This window comes from Limanda limanda, chromosome 2 (assembly GCF_963576545.1).
Source record: "Limanda limanda chromosome 2, fLimLim1.1, whole genome shotgun sequence".
NCBI classification, from domain to species: domain Eukaryota; kingdom Metazoa; phylum Chordata; class Actinopteri; order Pleuronectiformes; family Pleuronectidae; genus Limanda; species Limanda limanda.
Window position 1 is genome coordinate 13,719,758 of NC_083637.1, and position 19,702 is coordinate 13,739,459.

General features: G+C 38.5%; 2 long non-coding RNA genes across 2 annotated transcripts; one reads left to right on the forward strand and one right to left on the reverse strand.

Moving 5' to 3' along the window:
* The first annotated feature begins 3,394 nt into the window (after positions 1–3,394).
* On the forward strand, positions 3,395–5,354 carry LOC133027027 (uncharacterized). The gene is made up of 3 exons (XR_009683249.1): positions 3,395–3,624; positions 4,046–4,228; positions 5,289–5,354. It is a non-coding gene; the product is annotated as an uncharacterized LOC133027027 (long non-coding RNA).
* A 2,396-nt stretch (positions 5,355–7,750) lies between these two features.
* LOC133026748 (uncharacterized) lies at positions 7,751–9,730 on the reverse strand. The gene is made up of 3 exons (XR_009683223.1): positions 9,481–9,730; positions 8,877–9,059; positions 7,751–7,816 (listed from the first exon to the last, which is right to left on the reverse strand). It is a non-coding gene; the product is annotated as an uncharacterized LOC133026748 (long non-coding RNA).
* Between the last annotated feature and the right edge of the window lie 9,972 nt (positions 9,731–19,702).

Here is a 19,702-nt window from a genome sequence, read left to right on the forward strand (position 1 = left end):
ATCTGACAGACAATATTGAATCAAATAAATATGATAAACATTAAATGCATAATATAAATTAAATTATACTAATATACATTAAAGCAAGCAATACTGTAAATACATTTATTAGATTTTTTTGCTCAGCACTGAAGACATCAGAGTTATCAACATTACACAAATTAGTTAACAATATTGAGGTGATACAGCTAGCAAGTATTTTAGAGTTTGAATATTTATACATAATTGGTACAATCTACTCAACAAAACAAGAAATATGTTAAGTCGTTATACTGCATAAATATTCATTTATTTTCCATAGTTTTCTCTGACCAAAGCTTTGCTAATAAAAGTTGATATTGATCCCAACATGAATCAACGAGAAAAATTCTCTGTCAAGACTCCAGAATGTTTATGTTTGTTTGTTGTGCCACTGCAGATATTTGAATCAATGTAGACTTAGTTTAGCCTGAAGAGCCAAGAGAGACTTGGTGCCACTGAGGCCAGACTCTTCAAACCAGCCTGTTCACATCTCAGAGCCAATTTACATTTGAAATCCTAATATCTGCCCAGTTTCCAAGCATATAAATTCAACTGATCCAACCAACAAATGTTTTATTCTAAATTGATTACAAAGCAGGTCAACATGCTATATAAATAATATATACAAGTATGTAAATGTATGCATCCTGTACCTGTCATAAACTGTACCTCCAAACAAGACAGACCTTCCATACCAAAATAGTCTCCGTCTAAACTTAAACTTAAACACTCAAGCTCGGAAGATTTGATTTCTTACGTTTTTACCTGATATAAACTATATATCTATTTCCAATCCTTTTTTAATTCAAGGAATCTTTTTTGTGTTTTAGGACAAGAACAAGCAGCTTCACGGCCTTGTCTCTGTAGCTGCTGCCCATGCAAACATATTTCTGTCATAATATACCTGAACATGCAGTTGCTTTGACATGGAAACTGGTTTCTCATCAGTCCCAATCAATCCAATTCAAAACTCTACAACATCTGGTGGCAACAGAAAGGTAGACTGCTTCCTTTCTCCTCTTTCCTCTGGTAATACACTTGCCTTGTTCCACTCTTGCTGTCCCACCTGCCCAATCATCAACCTGGTGTCTTGGGTTCTGTGGCCATGCTGAAGGGCCTTGACGCACACTGGACAGCTGAAGAGAATGAGCTGGGGTCAGTGGCAGTGAGCTCCGACTCCTGAATTAGGAGCAACACTGCAGTCAACCCCCACCCCACCATGATCCAACCAACTCCAATTGGATTTAATCTGTTTCTTTCAGCACTGACCAACGCCAGCTGCATTTACCTGTGAATTGTACCCAGCTAAAGTATTGGGCTACAATCTGTTGCTAGTGATGGGCTTGCCTCTGCATGTGGGATGGTTTTTTAATCTTCTTTCTTCTCGTGGAAATCAAATAATCCAAACGTCAATTAAAAGACTGGAAAAGTTAAGAACACGGGACCTTTATAAACCCTGACATGAGAATTGAGAGCATAAAAAGGATGTCAGAAGGTATGGCTGTTGAATTTAAATATAAATTATTTATTCCTGAATAACATATTGTAAAAGTAAAAAAAGTTGCTGATAAATGTTCTGTCCTAATCAGTTAATTAACTATTCAATTAGCTCTGTCTAAATATTATCTCCCTCCTTCTTATGTCTTGAAATAATAAGTGAATGCTCAGATATTTTATAAAAGATAGCAGGAAAAAATGAGTTAGAAGGTAGATAGACTGTCTGGTCACGTACTGCTCTCATATATACTATAATTGGCATGTTTCTGTTATTTTTTTCCAAGCTAACATCTTTATATAGTGCATTCCTAACTCAAAATGCCTGCTGAGCATGACTTGTGATATTTTGTGGAGCTTAAGGCCTTAAAAGATAATTGAAACTTGAATTTCAGTGAACTACCAATGTTACATGAAATACATTTGCAAACAAAACCATGCACAAACCCTCAGAAGGACTGGTGAAATGTCATGAACCAACATATATCACACTATTTTATCCCAGTATCAGGTAGTTCTCTCTGCCTCCTGGAAGCAGATTGCAACTCAGCCCTTTAACTTCCAATCCACAATTCATTTTACTACATGTACCAGCCCATTACTAATCACACACATGCCTCTATCCACATCCATGTGCAAACAAACATTCCACCATCTAGATGTGTGCACATAAACTATACAGCTTAATGTACTGAAATTCTGTTATTGTTCAATATAAAAGCATTGGGATAACAGGCAGTGCTGCAGATGAAAGCTTTAATAAAAACAGATGTGTTGCTGTACAAAAGACAGACAGTCTTTATCTCCTGGAGGCACTGAAAATTAAAGTCCTTGGAAGGGCTTCACAAAATGGCAGGATATGTTGCCTTGCCACCAACTTATTGAAAAAGAAGGCAGAATGGTTATTACCAGGGACACTGAGAAAAATGTTTTGATAATGAAATTGACTCTGGTTCCATAGCAACAGAGAAGTTCATGTGTCGAGGCATAAAGAAAAAAAGGCTGAATATCTTTGCCTTGACCGTCTGCTTGTTATAAGAGAAACTTTGGGTTGTGACTCCCAACAATTCAGCTCTCAGCAGTTTGTTTATGCTGATGTGGTGGAGCTAATTAGCACTTGACTTGTGTGTTATGATACCCTGCTAGCACAAAGAGCTGCTGTATACACCCACCAAGCTACACTTACTCGTGGACATGACTTGAAGTCATAAAGTGAAATGATACTTTGTGGATTAAAAGGCCTTGTGGCCTTCCTTCATGTCAATTCACTTAATGTTCCCTGTGCCTGCATTTGCCTCTCCAGAGCACAGTCCTCCGCTCTGCTCATTGTTTGTGGTTGGGAATTTAAATTTTAATGCATTGCTGCAAGGTATATTAACATTTATGCAAAGACATACGAATACCTGAAAGGATCTTTACAGCCAACCCATTCTCATCAGGAAACGTTCAGTGGGAACGTTGGTCCACTTGGACAAACGTTTCCATCTCACAATCTGGCCTATCAGATTGTGAGTTGGAAACGTTTGGTCCGCCCATTGTTTTGCATTGACGTGTTTTCACGTCACGTGACTCCCGAGTTCCCGTCTCCGGAAAGGAAAACATGGCGGACAGTCCTTGTTTTTTCAGATAAAAACATGATTTTGTAACTTAGTCTGGGCATAAAAATACATTCTGACACCATTTCTAGCGAGAAATGTGGTCTTTGCTTCCACAGTCTTCAGCCAGTTTGTGCTTATGATATATATTTTAATAGTTATCACGAATGTTTTTATCGTTGCTATGGTGGTTGCTATAACGCTGCCATGCACACAACATCGTAGCGTGCTGTTTAAATCACCGTCCCTGAGTGGTGTCGTTCAGTGATTGTGTATGTTATTCATGTTAAATAATATTAATATTTGAGGCTAGATTACACCTCTAATGCGAAGGATCTTGCGAGTCTGTTCAGAGGCGGACATGAGTGTGACACCGGACCGAGATCGCGAACGGACCGGAACTGACGTGTGGCTGGCGTAAAAAAAGGTTTTGTAAACATTCTGTCCATTTAACTTAGCGCTGTCATAAACACGGACCATTTGGAAGACATCGATGTCATCTTCCTTCTGTCAGGTAAGTAGTTTATTGTTTTTAAAGATCTATTACGATCTAGGTTCACAGTCCGAGTGCTGAGACAGCGGATGCGGAGTCCGTCGATAAACACAATGGATGCATTTCTTCAGCTAATATGCCATTGTTAGCCACATGCTTCAGCCCACGGTAGCATGTGATTACCTGGGAGGTGAAAACATGGTTTTTGAAACCAGTTCAAGACGCTTAGCTCATCATTAAGGGACGCTACAATATAAATATAAACATGAATTTGATTTATGAATGCTTTAGATTAATAAGGAGTGTATTTCTCGACCATTACTCCTCAATAACAGATCAATTTGGTTTAATGTATAGTATGCAATATGACAATAATGTTTTCATGTTATGGAGTTGCGATTCATTTTATAAAACAATTGCTATGTTCTGTTTTTTAATCAAGGAGGATCCAAGTGAAGCTACAGGAGTTTCATTAACGTCAATAACTTGGACCGAACAGTTTGTTTTGCTTGATGAAGAGGAGGAAGGGCAGCCTGGAGAGAAAGAGAAGCCGGGTTGAGCCCACTTCCATCATCCACGTACCACAAGGAAGATGAGGGGGAGAAATTATCCTACCATTAAAGAGGTACTTTTAAGTTACATACCAGAAACACCATTTTATATAATGTGCCAAATATAAATTTGTATTAAATCCCCAAAGTACGCTGGCTGAAATACAAGTTAATATCACACTGAAAGAGTTTTGATCAATCATGCTTCCCTGCTGTGGTTGTTCAACTGGGAAAACAACTTTTTCCAAAGGAAGGCAAGTAAATTTAAGGAATGCATCTGCAAAGTCTTCCTCTGTTATGTATAATGATGACCCCCATCAAACATTATGTTATTAATAATATTTACACCTTTTCATTTATACTGTTTATTTCTGTCTACATGTTTGAATTTGCCTTCATTAGTTTCAGAAAAGAGCGATGATGTATCGGTCAGTGGGCGGCAGCACGAGACTCCGCAAACTAGTCTCTAAGCAAAGTAGACGAAGGCATTGAGGTTGCGGCCTGCCATCATTATTATTTTGCTTAAGGGACTGAATACGTTTCATGCAGAAATATTAGCATTTCCCTTATATCTACCAAAACTGCTTGTTTCACAGACTGCAGTTTTGTTTTGATCCGATGTGGTGTGCAAATACTAACCGTATATCTGCAATGGGTTGTTGTGCATTAACATTTGTAACTCTATTTTTGTTTTGACAGACTGTGCAAAGAATGTTGAGAACATCACTAACCAGTGCAGTGTCCGTCTACATATTTCTACATATTTTCTCTCATATAAATGTCACTGTAACCTCTTGACAACTGAAACCATAACATGAGGTCAGTGTGGCCTTGACCTTTTGACTTTAAGACAAATACACAGTTAGACAACCCGAAAACATGCAGTAATGCCTCCGGCGACTCGCTATTGCAGAGGCATTAAAATGTTAGTGTAGTAGACTGGATTTTATTGGTGTTACATTGGACATCTTGTATTGGTATACAAAAAATATATTTGGTTTCACATTTTAGATGGCATAAGCAGAGACATCAACTCAGGAAATGGATTTCTGCAGAAAAGAAAGCCTTGTATGTGTGTATATATACATACAAACGCACTTTTAAAACGTTTTGTTTTTTATCATATATTCTCAGGTAGTACTGACGCATTTATGGAGATGGGACATGAGGGCCTTGTCTGCGTGCTCAAGAGAAGATTCCACAGAGTTTAAGCTGAGCAGGCTGCAGCAGGTTTTGAGGAATCCTCCTCTGAAGAGGAAACATGGCGAAGTACTTCTCCACTGATGAAGAAATGTGAGCGCTGTGATTAAATAAAATCTGCTGCCATGCTACTGTTGCTACTGGTGGGCCCTGCTATTAGCTTGGTGTTTGGTAGCTGTTAGCTTTAGCATATTTATTTTTTAGGGACCTGTCTGACGTTTATGTTTTAAAAAAAAAATCAGAGGGAACCATCTTCATAATTTAACACTATGTTTTGTTTGTGTTCTTCAGTTATTCTCAAGAGAAGCTGCCTCAGCTCCACAGTCCCTCCTGCAGCTTCCACTCCTGATGCTAACCCCCTGTTTACATCACACCATCCGGGCAGACCTGGAGTCACAGAACTTTGTCCAGAGCTGCCGTCTGAGAATTGTTGATCATATAATTTCCAGCAGATGCCTTAATGTAATGTTTGTGCACAATAAATGACATTGATCATAACATATTGGTATTTCCTTGCACTTTTACACCATGATATTGGCAGATAAGATGTTGATTACATTAAAGCAGTGAATGCTCTGCTTTAAGCAACATAAACACACAATGATCCAATGGATTTGAAGTAGAATGGGCACGTTACATTCTGTAGAGAGTACCTCAGTAACGGAAGTCAGAAAATTAATTTTTCTTTATCTGAGGTTCAGTGAGTTATAGTAACAGCAAAGCACACAGGTCTTGTTGTCTAAGTGGCAACCATATCATATTGTTTAAGATGTGTAACATCAAGCTTGTGTATCAGTGCTAAATACATCCAGTCATAAGTAAGTTTACCCTCTTGTTAACACTAAAAGTAGGTGACCCAGATGTTTCACAATGCAATCTGATAAGGTCGTATGAGAAACATTCTTAACATTAAAGAAATGAACACAGAGGATAGCAATAGATGTTTCACTTAAATCAGTAGCTGGTAATCGGCAGACTGACTTATTCAAACACATTAATACTACAATGAATGAGGCAGGTGCTTCCTATCAGAAATCAACTATATCGTCACATTAGGTTTCTCTTGAGCTCATGGAAATCACCTTCACCTTCCACTTACTGTCACCTGAACCATACTGTTGTTTCTGTATCTACAGTCACTTAGGAGAACATATACTAGAGGGCAATGTATAAACAATAATACATCTTATTTATATAGAGCTTTTCAAGAAGTGCAAGTACTTCACTGAGGGACAGCTAATACAAGCAATATATATATCTTAAATCCCTGAGATGGGACAGCCTCTCACTTGGATGTAAACCAATTTTAGAACACATTTGCTTATACTGGAGATCTTTTAAATTAATGTCCCAGAAATGATTTCTGATAGCAAACCCCTGCCTCATTCATTGTAGTATTAATGTGTTTGAATAAGTCAGTCTGCCGATTACCAGCTACTGATTTAAAGTGAAACATCTATTGCTATCCTCTGTGTTCATTTCTTTAATGTTAAGAATGTTTCTCATACGACCTTATCAGATTGCATTGTGAAACATCTGGGTCACCTACTTTTAGTGTTAACAAGAGGGTGAACTTACTTATGACTGGATGTATTTAGCACTGATACACAAGCTTGATGTTACACATCTTAAACAATATGATATGGTTGCCACTTAGACAACAAGACCTGTGTGCTTTGCTGTTACTATAACTCACTGAACCTCAGATAAAGAAAAATTAATTTTCTGACTTCCGTTACTGAGGTACTCTCTACAGAATGTAACGTGCCCATTCTACTTCAAATCCATTGGATCATTGTGTGTTTATGTTGCTTAAAGCAGAGCATTCACTGCTTTAATGTAATCAACATCTTATCTGCCAATATCATGGTGTAAAAGTGCAAGGAAATACCAATATGTTATGATCAATGTCATTTATTGTGCACAAACATTACATTAAGGCATCTGCTGGAAATTATATGATCAACAATTCTCAGACGGCAGCTCTGGACAAAGTTCTGTGACTCCAGGTCTGCCCGGATGGTGTGATGTAAACAGGGGGTTAGCATCAGGAGTGGAAGCTGCAGGAGGGACTGTGGAGCTGAGGCAGCTTCTCTTGAGAATAACTGAAGAACACAAACAAAACATAGTGTTAAATTATGAAGATGGTTCCCTCTGATTTTTTTTTTAAAACATAAACGTCAGACAGGTCCCTAAAAAATAAATATGCTAAAGCTAACAGCTACCAAACACCAAGCTAATAGCAGGGCCCACCAGTAGCAACAGTAGCATGGCAGCAGATTTTATTTAATCACAGCGCTCACATTTCTTCATCAGTGGAGAAGTACTTCGCCATGTTTCCTCTTCAGAGGAGGATTCCTCAAAACCTGCTGCAGCCTGCTCAGCTTAAACTCTGTGGAATCTTCTCTTGAGCACGCAGACAAGGCCCTCATGTCCCATCTCCATAAATGCGTCAGTACTACCTGAGAATATATGATAAAAAACAAAACGTTTTAAAAGTGCGTTTGTATGTATATATACACACATGCAAGGCTTTCTTTTCTGCAGAAATCCATTTCCTGAGTTGATGTCTCTGCTTATGCCATCTAAAATGTGAAACCAAATATATTTTTTGTATACCAATACAAGATGTCCAATGTAACACCAATAAAATCCAGTCTACTACACTAACATTTTAATGCCTCTGCAATAGCGAGTCGCCGGAGGCATTACTGCATGTTTTCGGGTTGTCTAACTGTGTATTTGTCTTAAAGTCAAAAGGTCAAGGCCACACTGACCTCATGTTATGGTTTCAGTTGTCAAGAGGTTACAGTGACATTTATATGAGAGAAAATATGTAGAAATATGTAGACGGACACTGCACTGGTTAGTGATGTTCTCAACATTCTTTGCACAGTCTGTCAAAACAAAAATAGAGTTACAAATGTTAATGCACAACAACCCATTGCAGATATACGGTTAGTATTTGCACACCACATCGGATCAAAACAAAACTGCAGTCTGTGAAACAAGCAGTTTTGGTAGATATAAGGGAAATGCTAATATTTCTGCATGAAACGTATTCAGTCCCTTAAGCAAAATAATAATGATGGCAGGCCGCAACCTCAATGCCTTCGTCTACTTTGCTTAGAGACTAGTTTGCGGAGTCTCGTGCTGCCGCCCACTGACCGATACATCATCGCTCTTTTCTGAAACTAATGAAGGCAAATTCAAACATGTAGACAGAAATAAACAGTATAAATGAAAAGGTGTAAATATTATTAATAACATAATGTTTGATGGGGGTCATCATTATACATAACAGAGGAAAACTTTGCAGATGCATTCCTTAAATTTACTTGCCTTCCTTTGGAAAAAGTTGTTTTCCCAGTTGAACAACCACAGCAGGGAAGCATGATTGATCAAAACTCTTTCAGTGTGATATTAACTTGTATTTCAGCCAGCGTACTTTGGGGATTTAATACAAATTTATATTTGGCACATTATATAAAATGGTGTTTCTGGTATGTAACTTAAAAGTACCTCTTTAATGGTAGGATAATTTCTCCCCCTCATCTTCCTTGTGGTACGTGGATGATGGAAGTGGGCTCAACCCGGCTTCTCTTTCTCTCCAGGCTGCCCTTCCTCCTCTTCATCAAGCAAAACAAACTGTTCGGTCCAAGTTATTGACGTTAATGAAACTCCTGTAGCTTCACTTGGATCCTCCTTGATTAAAAAACAGAACATAGCAATTGTTTTATAAAATGAATCGCAACTCCATAACATGAAAACATTATTGTCATATTGCATACTATACATTAAACCAAATTGATCTGTTATTGAGGAGTAATGGTCGAGAAATACACTCCTTATTAATCTAAAGCATTCATAAATCAAATTCATGTTTATATTTATATTGTAGCGTCCCTTAATGATGAGCTAAGCGTCTTGAACTGGTTTCAAAAACCATGTTTTCACCTCCCAGGTAATCACATGCTACCGTGGGCTGAAGCATGTGGCTAACAATGGCATATTAGCTGAAGAAATGCATCCATTGTGTTTATCGACGGACTCCGCATCCGCTGTCTCAGCACTCGGACTGTGAACCTAGATCGTAATAGATCTTTAAAAACAATAAACTACTTACCTGACAGAAGGAAGATGACATCGTTGTCTTCCAAATGGTCCGTGTTTATGACAGCGCTAAGTTAAATGGACAGAATGTTTACAAAACCTTTTTTTACGCCAGCCACACGTCAGTTCCGGTCCGTTCGCGATCTCGGTCCGGTGTCACACTCATGTCCGCCTCTGAACAGACTCGCAAGATCCTTCGCATTAGAGGTGTAATCTAGCCTCAAATATTAATATTATTTAACATGAATAACATACACAATCACTGAACGACACCACGCAGGGACGGTGATTTAAACAGCACGCTACGATGTTGTGTGCATGGCAGCGTTATAGCAACCACCATAGCAACGATAAAAACATTCGTGATAACTATTAAAATATATATCATAAGCACAAACTGGCTGAAGACTGTGGAAGCAAAGACCACATTTCTCGCTAGAAATGGTGTCAGAATGTATTTTTATGCCCAGACTAAGTTACAAAATCATGTTTTTATCTGAAAAAACAAGGACTGTCCGCCATGTTTTCCTTTCCGGAGACGGGAACTCGGGAGTCACGTGACGTGAAAACACGTCAATGCAAAACAATGGGCGGACCAAACGTTTCCATCTCACAATCTGATAGGCCAGATTGTGAGATGGAAAACGTTTGTCCAAGTGGACCAACGTTCCCACTGAACGTTTCCTGATGAGACTGGGTTGTTACAGCTGTTTTTGAGTGCAGGGGGCACAAGTAAAAATTACATCAAAGCACATATGAAAGTGATATAATGTATTCAGGTTCAATTAATATCTATAACATAATAGTAATATCTTGATTTGTATACCACTTGTCAAAACAACGTAACAAGATACCATCTACAACATGATTAAATAAACAGTCATGATAAAAACAAACACAATAAAAACAGGCATAATACAAACAAAAAATAGTAAAGCAGGGTGTCTAACCATCTATCCATCAATCCATATATCTATCTATCCATCCATCCATCAGTCTGTCTTTCTAAGCTAAATGTGAAAATAGGGAAATCCTCACATTTCAGCTTTTACAACCCATGAATGTTTGATAACTGACTTGCAACTCTAATCATTTAATAGTCTCTTTCTGCAATTTTTAAGATAACGTCCGTGTATTTCTTCAAATGTATTGTTAATAGGGTTTTATTATTCAAAGCAAGAAAGAAAAACATCTTTAGGTAAATATCAGAAAGGCTGCTATTCAGCCGGCTGCAGGGCGTGTTGGTGTCTATTGGATTGACAGCAGTTAGAGGCTGTCATGCACACACAAAGTCAACAGCTGAAGCTACTGGTTGTGGTTTACATGCTGTGTAATGTGCTGTGCAGCGAATTATCTTTCTGGTCCGTGAATGGGCATTCAAAGTGCACTTCATGACAGGTTTGAAGGAGACTGAAGCTGATATTGGTTGTTCAGAGTCTGTGACTCTTGTTTTGTAGCCTGGCATCACCACACCAGTTCAAATCTGTGAGTGGGTCTGGAAGCTCTGGGTTAATTTTTGATTTCCAAGGTTCATTATGCAGAACAGATCTGACGTTGCACAAACAGTGGACAGATTCCAGTGTGCAGCAGTTTTTTTTTTTCTTTCACAGAAAGTGTACTGGCCGTTTCATTTAATACTGTCCCGATAGCGGATCCAGCAGACCTCTCCACATCACTGGCAGACATCTTGGTTATTAATGAAAATGCTTCAGCCATGCTCCTCTGTCACTCATCGTATCAAAGTTGCCCCATTTAAGATAAATGATTGTGATTGATCTGACCAATTTCAGGATGGATGGAAATCGGTATAGATGGGAGGGGACCAGACCCATCTGCGAGAGGGAATCATCACGGACTCACTGATTCGTCTGGTTTCCAGCCCGGCAGACGGCTGTCCGCCTGAATATGACCATTTGCTCTGACTATGATTTAACACTACTGCTACAGCTTTATAAAGATTTAAATGACTGAATCAAAAGAGGGTTTATATCAATTTGGACAGTAGAAATAATGCAAAACTAGGGGGTGCTATCATGAACTCATATACAGCAAAAATCTTTATTTTGTGTTTACATGTAGTGATTTAATAAGAGGATGTGTACTGTACTGCAGCATTTTGGTTATTGTGTTCAGGGGTTTTTATTTTGGGGGGGGGGTACTTTATTAAAGCTAAAATGTTTTTACTCAAGCTTTACCCGGGTTTTAACTAGTCTGTCTCACCAACTGTCAAAAAACTGATTAGTACACACTTTCCTCAGGGAAATTAAAGAATCACTCTCCTGCACACGTCATATTTCATCTTAAAGCTTCGGCTTAGTCAAGTTTATATTTCAAACTTCGATATCAGACCTTCTATATCAGACCTTGTATGAAGCCACACAAGGACACGTTGATTAAACACACTGCTCCCGATGTCTTGTTCAATCAACTGTTAACTTGAGAAAACAAGAGAAAGCCTTGCCTCCAAAGCACTTATGCTATATTACTCCACCAAGATTTCACCATACTACAGCCATCCCACCTTATCAAGGTAATCAATTTGCAGCAGCCTGCTCATAACGATCAATAGCTGGTTTAGATGCAAAGTGCCTCCTCACAGTTATGCTGCCTGTATATTTATTTTGACAGTTCATAAAATTGCCAGCTCAGCCAATTTGAGAAAAAAATTATACAGTGGCTCATCTGGGAGTGAAGAACCGTGTGCTGTTTCAAGCTCTTACGTCTATCTGATGTTACTTTTTGGAAGGTAAACTTATTTTACTCTAGATCTCTTCTGGTAATGAAGGGGAATTATACATGGGGAGGGCTCCCATATATGGCAACATTGATACAAAATTATATTTATGTCCATGCTCTATAGAAAACTTCAACTTTTTCCTATTGGTGTTTATGCGTCGGCATACGATTAACAGGATTTATAGTAATGTGGATGAAGACATTAGTATTAATGGTTTAACTGCTATGGTTGATCAGTTGTTACCTGCATTGCAAGTGTAGCAACACAGTGAGTTAAGCAGAAAGGATCCTCTGTCTCCATTTATACATTTACTTTCATATGTAACATAAGACATGTAGTAAGTGTTATTCAGAGCAGTGATATGTTTCGCACTATGCTTACGTATATCCATGTATTCAGGCACAAGATGGCTATTTATTATAAAACTGCTTCCAATGGCTTTAACGTGAAAATGAGCTTAACTTAAATGCTGTATTTGATAAATGTAGACAGTAGCCTAACTCTGTGTAGCCCATACACATAAGAACGTACTAGACGAAGCGTAGCAAACAGAACACTGGCTTTTAACCCCTGCACAGCGACTGATGTGTAGAATAGTGATGTTCAAAAAAAAGAAAAGATAAAAGTGGCCACTTATGTTCAGAATCATGTTGCACTCTGAGGCTGGGTGCGTTAGTACCAGGAGGAAATGTATTCACTCTTTGCTCTTTCCTTCTTCTTTTTTTAGATATCTAGCAAAATATACTCAAAACAACTGTAAATACAAATCCAGAAAACGGGACAAAGCATGATTTAAGTAACTAATTGAAAACTGCAGCAAACTTGTAAACCTGCTTCAATTCCTGAGATTTTCCTTTGCTGACTGCAGATTCCTGTGAAAAGCCGTTAACCGAAAAATGCGCCAACAATTTCCTGCGACACATAATGACACAAACTCTTCTTTTCATGCAGTATAACGGTGGATGTCAGGTAAATGTCTTGACGTAGAAGGTTGGAGTACAATGGTCAACAAATACATTGAAATTTAACTTATACAGTAGTTGAGGAATTGCAAATACCATCTCACCATATGACTTTAGTTTTATAGCCCAACACATTTCTTCAGGTTGACAGGGTATATAGGGGCAGTTTGGAAGATTTTACTGAATGTTGTTTCATCTTCAATCAGCAGAGACCAGGTTTATGACCAAATGTTTTCCAATAATGCCTGCGATGAGCTGTCTGTGTTGTAGGTATCCCCAACATAGTTCAACTATGTCAAGAAAGCAGAATCTCCAATAAGTAGGTAGATACTTAATTTATCCCCCTTTTAAAAGAAATTACCGAGGTACAGCAGTTATAAAATGACAAAAACAAAATTAGGTTGGAAATGACTGTACTAAATCATTCACGATAACAACAGAATCAATCAGCACCATCTCTGGCCAGAAGAAATTCAAAGGATGATAACACCGCATCCTTCATCATGACACCTTTATGACTGTATTAGTAGGAAAGAGAGATGCTTTTCCCTTATAATTAACTAAACTGAAAACACACTGGGGCCTCCTTTCGTTTGTATCCCTGTGCCATTTTTTAGGACTAGGGAAATGCTTGAAAATTATGCTCTACTTTTCTCCCAACCTGCCCACTTTCACCAGCCAGTCTAAAAATGGAGCACATTCCCGGTTAACTGGATTCAGGTCCTAATCTGAAAGGGACTGGCATATGCAAGGACCCTCAAGGGATTCACTGTCAGTGAGGCCATCTCAATAGGTGCGGAGCCAGCTTGGCTTTCCACAGTGTCCGCACACACACACACACACACACACACGGAAACACACACACAACTCGCGTAGAGGATGAGGGAAACTGTGTTGTTAAGCATGACTTTAATGCAGCGTTGTACTTGAGTGCAATGATAAGCCTGTGGGAGAATGTGAGACAAAGAAGAGGGGTAGGGAGAGATAGAGTTGGTAGTTAGAGACATACACTGAAAAATAGAGTGATGGAGGAATAATGGGTAAAGCGGGAAGAGACAAAGACGTGGAGACAAATTTGTACAGAAGAGGCCGAAGAAAGTGACTTTATGTTTTTTTACATTTGGGTTTGTGAGTTTACAGATTGCTTTTTTATTTCTTTTTTCAAAATGAATTACATTAGATGTTGAATGATATATATACTCTCTGCAGAACAGGTTCAATCACCAGGTCAGCTGAAGGAACAAAAGCAAATTGAAGTTGAAACTCGTCACTCCTAATTAAGAATGCCATACATTTCAGTGTGGTGTGACCTACAGCACCACATGTGTCCTGTGTGAGCTGAGCCTCCAGATAATATGTATTTTTAAACCTGGAGACTATATCAGTCGGACATTCCCTTGGGGAGGCAAGTTGGGCTAAACCCAAGGCGAACATTGCTGTGGGACTAGCACCTCCTCCCAAGATTCCCACTAATGTCCCTTGGTGCATCTCTTCCTCATTTATCATACTATCAAGTGACCCATATAAGGGTGTGCTTAAAAAGCTCTGAGGATACTGCGAGAAAAAACTCCAGGGAATCCAACCAGGGATGTTATACAGGCTTTACCTTCAATCAGAAATCAAATAACTCACTCATCATTGATAAAATTACTCAATGTGAATTAATTTAGTGTTTATTGGAGTTGGATGGTTCATGTTTGACATATTTCTCTGCTCCATAGGCAAAGGTTGTCCACAAATGTCAAGTTACTATTGATCCAGTTATTAGATTATAATCTTGATTCCGTTGCTAAGCAATACGTGGAAAAGGCAAACTGTAACTAAACAAATAAATATTAATAACCTATAGCAATGTGGGGGGGCAGCTTGTTGCCTGGCAATTATGCGTTTGGTACAAACGATGCTACATTTTTAAGCAGGGTGAAATCAATGAAATCTGTCATGCTGTTGCAAACTTTAAAGCTTAAATATGCAACAATCTCTGCCCTCTGCAGAGATGAGCAAAGATAGGACAGCAAAGATAGGTGAGATGCTTGGGAAGCCTCCTGTTTGTTGCAATCAGTCACTAGAAAATGTGTCCCAGGCAAGTGGGAGAGATGTGCTGTGCTTAATTTTGAAGCATGGCAGCAAGCAAAGACAACATAGTGATAATGTTGCAGCCAGTGCACTGCAACTATCATTTTCAGACAGTTAAAAGCACAATCTGATAAATAATGACAACCCCATTCCCATCTTGTTTTTGTTTTCACCAGCACTACTACATGTGGAGGAGACTCTCCTGTTTACAGGTCACCAGTGTGCAGCTTTTTAGAGGAACATTCAGTTGTCTCGTCTCTTAAATTCCACAGTTACAGGCTTTGTTGTTTCATTGCCATTCATCTACTCTACTAACAACGGATGTCATAAAACACAATTTTTGGTACCAATTCAATATCATACATTTTTTTTATTTTTTTGTTTACAGTATTTGAAACGCTGTAGATGCCAGCGATGTAATTTACCTGGATTAAAGACGGCTTTATAAAAGTCTTACAAGCGTTGTTGTTTGCCATCAGACTTGTTAGAAAAAGAAGAAAAGACGATCCGGATCTTCTTTAAAACTTATTAGGTTGCTCCTTTGGTCAGGCCCCACCCCTCCATTGCAAGAGTGACGCCGACCCTTTTCATTCATACACATATCTATATTGAAATGATCATCATGAAGTCATTATGATGAAAGATTGGGTAATCTGGATAAAGTGTAGATTGTGCCACCAATCTATTGGATGCAAATCGTAATGCTTACATTTGTCGACCTTGACCGTGACCTTTTATTCATCCACTCCAAGACTTCATTATCTGTAGATGTCCTCCTCTAAATAAATAACAAATATAATAAATATTATTCCCAAAACCCGCTGTTAGGGACTAGTGTTATCTTACTGTGTCTGCAGAATCCTCTTTCGTTTTACATTTGTTGTTGTGATTTCAAATTTGGTGTAAGGAATCGAAGCATTTCAATGGCCTTGGTACCGACAGCAAAAAATTTCTGTTATTATGACATCCTTATTCTTAACCGACATTTGTTTTGGGTTTACTTCGAAGTTGGCAGCATTTCTGAGGTAGATGGATACAAATGAGAGTTCCTTCAAGAAAGATATGGGAGAGAAACAGTGAAAGTTTTATGATAATACTTTTATTTTCATTTCAAGTCTCCAGTCTTTCACTCACGCTGAACAGTTGAAGTCTGCAGGAGCTATACACCGTCTTTCTTCAAATGGTGCCTGCTCCCTGTCCTTAGACAAACTGGAGTAAAAATTCTCAAAGCAATAAGAAAGAAAGGGATGTTTGGCTTTTCATTACATTGTCTTACATCCTATGGTCGTGCAGATGGTAAATCGGTGCCTAATTGAACCAACACTGTTGATCTGGGCAGTAGAGAGAAATCCAAACAAATAACGTGACATACAGAAAGATTGACATTTATCTAATCACTCACTGTTGATTTCATTTAACAAACCATGCATAATGTTGTTTAAAGTAATATAAAGACAATCAGTGCATGGTGGATATCTCTTTATTTATCTGAAGGCCAGTGGGTTGTGGATAATTACAAGAACAGTTTGCTGTCATTAGCGAGGGCGAATGTAATTTAATTACAGTTTTTATTTCCTCCCATTACTTTCAAACTATATACATGTGTTGGCACAGAAGGAAGTCTGGTATTTTAAAAGATGATATATTTAAATTCTAATCTTAAAAATCCACACTGACAGTGTCTGAATTGTTCAAATCCCCAGACAGTCTGGGAGGATGGAATGACTAACCCTCTTCCTTTGTGATATATCTGAGCAGCATTTTGATTCAATTGAACAGTACACCAAAAATTTGAGTCTGATTATTTCCATCTGAAATTTGTTATAGGCCTTGTAATACTATAATATCAGACCATCTTGCTGTGAGGAAACAGATTCACCAACAAAAAGCTGAACAACGATTAATAATTGGTCGTATAACTTTATTGGCCTTTAAATGCTATTTGTGCAGTTAATTGCCTTAAACCTGGCTGCCTCTGCCTTTTGGCCTGTGATGCGTCTTTCCTCATCCCTCCTTCCCAAACAAACTGCAGCATTAAAGTCATTTTTTAACTAAAGTGGCTCATCATAAGGTAACACATCCATTATCACCCACTTAGCTGCTGGATCTGCATGTGATATGTAATTACAGTTGGAGCTAGCCAGCTTACACAACTGAAACTATGGGTGACATTTTGTCACAATTATGAGTTATTCACTAGTTGCTAAAAACTTGTTTTGAGAGGTCAAAGTCTATGAATGGGTTGGCCATGACATCACAGTGATCTTGACCAGCAAAATCTAATCACTACATCCTTGAGTCCTAGTGAAGGTTTTTTCCAAATTTCCTTAAGGCATTCCTGAGATATTGCATTCATGAGAACAGGAGAGACAGATGGACAAACAGACGTACTACCCAAAAACCATTATGCCTTCGGCCACAGCCTTGGCTGAGGCTTAAAATAGTGGAAGCTTGAAAGCTAGTTTTGGGGAGGTAAGGAAGATAAAAGGCTTAGCATATGTTGTCTCCAAATGAAAAAAGTTTCTTTCAATGCCAGACTACTGCCATGAAATTATTATGAGCTGTAGGAATCATGTGTACATTATTTAAAAATCAAAGTGATAAATAATAATTGTGGCAAGGAAAGGGTTTGTATGGAGGATATCCCCTTGCTTGTTTCTGGAAAGTAAAATCATGTGACATTTAGATCTCAAGAACCACATGTTTACCTCTGGAGTTGGTAGCGACCGTACACAGCAAAAAGTGAGTAAATGCTGGGCATACATTCACCGAGTGGACTCAAAGGTTTCCATATCAACCTAACATGCATCCGGGTGTCAACTTTATGTTCACAAGGTGTTTCCTGCTGCCCCCACATGATATGTTTTGCAGAATCCCACTTACAGTTATGAATGTCTCATGTTGTATTCCTATGCTGAAGTGTCTTTCTGATTTCAGCTAGGAGCACTGATGTCCCTGCATCCTTCTACTTCAAGCCCACGGTGTCTCTCCTTGAGGCAAAGACAATATTCAGAGAAAAGATAAGAAGACATGGAACCCGGCAAGAAACAGCCAAATGATAGTGACCCTGCATGACAAGGGCAATGTGCCCAGAGGAAAAATAAAAGAACAGTGCTGCGCCTTCATGGTGACGTTACACCATAAATAATGAAACAGCCCAATCTTAAGGAATAAAAGGAGCATGACAGGTTTGCAATGAGCCTCTCGCAGCCACCAGCCATAATCATCAGCGCTTCTATAATGTTTTTAATAAGCATCAGGCAGCATTTGTCTCAAAGTAATCAATGTGAATAATCAATTAGAATGCTTTAAGTAGAATTTCTTTGTTGGATATGTTTGAACTGCCACTACGAGTCTCATCTCAGTTCATTCAAAGAGTAATTTGGTGAAAAAAGGCTGCAATTTACATTTTTGTTTTACATACATTTGTTGAAACAAATTTATGTATGTCCTTTTCTGGTAGAGATTGCAAACTTTTCCAGAACACGTTCAAACAAACAGCAAATGGGAAAAAGGCATTGGTTAGGTTAAGGTGTCTTAAAAAAGTCAGTTCTCACATACAAAAGTCAAAATGTTTGTCAGTAATTTCAAAATGTAATTTCAGTGAATTGTAGGTCTTCATTTTACTGTTTTTAAATCTGTCTGTGGTCAATAAAAAATTATACACAGATTGTGCAAATGACAGTTTGAGCCGAATGAATGAGATGGATCCACATTCATGCATTAGAATGTACTGTATGCTTGTTTCAATACTACCTTTGCAATAAGGAACATCCCTATCCAAGACACAAGACAGATCATAGCCTTCCATGATAATGTTGTCTCAGCTTGATGCTGAACCAGTTTGTTGTTGGTCTGTCCCTAGTGGCCTGATTAAATTGCAGCGAGGGAAGCTTGTTTTGGATAAAATATTGAAGCTGCAGTGAATTTGTTACCCCATTTCCTTTTTCTCTGTATTGTAAAATATTTGCATACTGACTATTTTTGAAAATCGCATTTACAATACAGTTATCAAATAAGTATTATCCCCCCTCAGCCTTGGCAGAACATTTTTTTGTCATCCTCCCTTTAAAGATCATATCTCAGCTCAGATACAGGATCACTTGTGTAGAATTAAGAGAGGATTAGACATGGTCTGAGGGGAAGAGTGTGTTGTCTTAGAACATTGCTCAGGACTGAGATGTGAACTAAGGTTTGTCTACACTTGTGACAGCGATGCTGTTAGTGTGGCACAGTGACCACACTGTACAGAGGACCTGTAGAAATTTCTTAGGTAAATGTGTGCATATATGCTTTCTCGAGTGGCTATCAAGGCAGAGAGGATCTGCCACTAAACAGAAGGTCGTACGGTTGATCCCCGGCTCTTCTAGTCTTCCTTCTGAAGTGTCCTTGGGATACTGAACCCAAAATTACCCCTGATTGTTATCGACAGTGGCGGTTAGAAAGAAGCGCTGCGCATA